Source organism: Mandrillus leucophaeus, unplaced genomic scaffold (genome assembly GCF_000951045.1).
Source record: "Mandrillus leucophaeus isolate KB7577 unplaced genomic scaffold, Mleu.le_1.0 Scaffold1239, whole genome shotgun sequence".
NCBI classification, from domain to species: domain Eukaryota; kingdom Metazoa; phylum Chordata; class Mammalia; order Primates; family Cercopithecidae; genus Mandrillus; species Mandrillus leucophaeus.
In genome coordinates this window covers 104,496-106,202 of record NW_012100754.1, presented here as the reverse complement: position 1 = coordinate 106,202, position 1,707 = coordinate 104,496, and the positions used below count along the sequence as shown (strand labels likewise).

General features: G+C 58.5%; 1 protein-coding gene across 2 annotated transcripts in view; it reads right to left on the bottom strand.

Annotated features, from left to right (window-relative positions):
- Positions 1-1,707, bottom strand: part of CTNNBIP1 (catenin, beta interacting protein 1) — a 54,339-nt gene that overhangs the window by 42,034 nt on the left and 10,598 nt on the right. Inside the window, exon 1 of one of the 2 annotated variants that reach the window (XM_011971682.1) lies at positions 1,460-1,484. The exons of the other annotated variant lie outside the window; for it this stretch is intronic. The gene's annotated coding sequence lies outside the window, so the exon portion shown is untranslated. Of the gene's footprint in view, positions 1-1,459; positions 1,485-1,707 lie in introns of those variants that run through there. 2 annotated transcript variants of the gene reach the window in all.

Here is a 1,707-nt window from a genome sequence, read left to right as displayed (position 1 = left end):
CACGAGGTCAGGAGATCGAGACCATCCTGGCTAACATGGTGAAACCCTGTCTCTACTAAAAATACAAAAAATTAGCCGGGTGTGGTGGCGGGCACCTGTAGTCCCAGCTACTCGGGAGGCGGAGGCAGGAGAATGGCATGAACCCAAGAGGTGGGGCTCGCAGTGAGCCGAGATCGTGCCCAGCCTGGGCGACAGTGTGAGACTCCGTCTCAGAAAAGAAAGAAAGAAAAGAAAGAAAGGAAGGAAAGGAAGGAAAGGAAAGGAAGGAAAGAAAGTAAGGAAAGAAAGGAAGGAAGGAAAGAAAGGAAAGAAAGAAAGGAAAGAAAGGAAGGAAAGGAAGGAAAGAAAGAAAAGAAAGAAAAGCCCACTGTGGCCAAGGCATGGAGAAGAGGCTGGGGTGGAGCAGCGGGGAGCAGGAGGGGAGCGGGAGCAACCAGGCAGGGGCTTGGTTGGGTAGAGAAGGGCCAGGAGGAGTGTAAGAGTGCTGTGGTTGTGGCTGTGGCTGTGGGGAGAGGCCTGGCACATGCCCAGGGTGAGGCCCCAAAGGACAGGTTGGACAGCTGGGACTGAGAAGCCCCGGAGGCACAAAAGCACAGGAATGGCAAAAGTCCATGTGCCCTCGGGATCAAGTCAGCACTACGGTGAACATGTGCAGCAGGTTCGGGGGCCAGAATCGAAACACGGTGACAAGCTAGTTCCGGGAAACATCAGGGGCACTTCTGGGGGCTACTTGGCCTGGAGTGAGAATGGGGGGCCTCAGGAAGAAAACACGTGTGAGGCAGCCGCAGGGCAGGGGGCACCTTCTGTGGGCACACAGAGCCAGAGCGGTCAGGAACAACGGGTACCTGGGAGGCAGCAGCGAGACAGCACAGGAGGGTAGGTCAGGGACCAGGGGAAGCCTCTCTCTGGCAGGAAGTCCAACCTGCCAAGCAGGGGGCATCGGGCCCTGGTCAGGAGATGACTTAGGTAGAGTGGTCTCCCAAGAAGACCGGAGTCTGGGAGGATTCATGTGAAGCCCTGTGTGAGGTGTGCGGGAGGGCAGGTGGGGCACCACAGGCAGGACCTCACGAGCCCAGGTGCAGAGCAGAGAGGGAGGAAGGACAGTGAGAGCAGCTCCCGAGAGGCAGGAACCAGCGGGTTTTCTAAGAAGGAGGCAGAGCAGGGCAGGGGAGAGGTCCACCTGCCCCACCCCATGGGCCTTGTCCACTCAGGCCCCACAGGCTCCTGTCCCCATCACAGCCCTCACTAAGCATGGGACTGCCCCCCAGGCACATGCTTCAACAGCACAGGGGCTGCTTCAGTAGCTGTAATAACCCCTTGCCAGCCTGATCCAGCATCTGGTGTGTGGCATGGCAGGCCCGCAAGGACAGCAGGGAGGATGAGCGGCTTCTGCCCTTCTTCCTCTGCCTAGAGACCCCTTCCCTCCCTCCTCATGGTCCTCCTGGAACTCAGTACTCACCCAGTGCTGTCACCGTTGTCAAGTCCCTGCAAGGGGGAAAGGAAGGGCAGAATCTTGCCTGTCCTTGCCTGGGTGCCCTGGCCCCCACTTGCTCTGCCTGAGAGCTGTGGTCAGCTTCAGGTGAGTCTTAACCTCGGCTTTGCCTCCTCCAGGTGGGTCGGCTGACTTAACGGTGCAGGGGGAGCTCAGGGAAGGTCACCACCAGAAAAGTCAAGGAGGAAGAAGGTGGGGAGAGGGGAGTCTGAAGA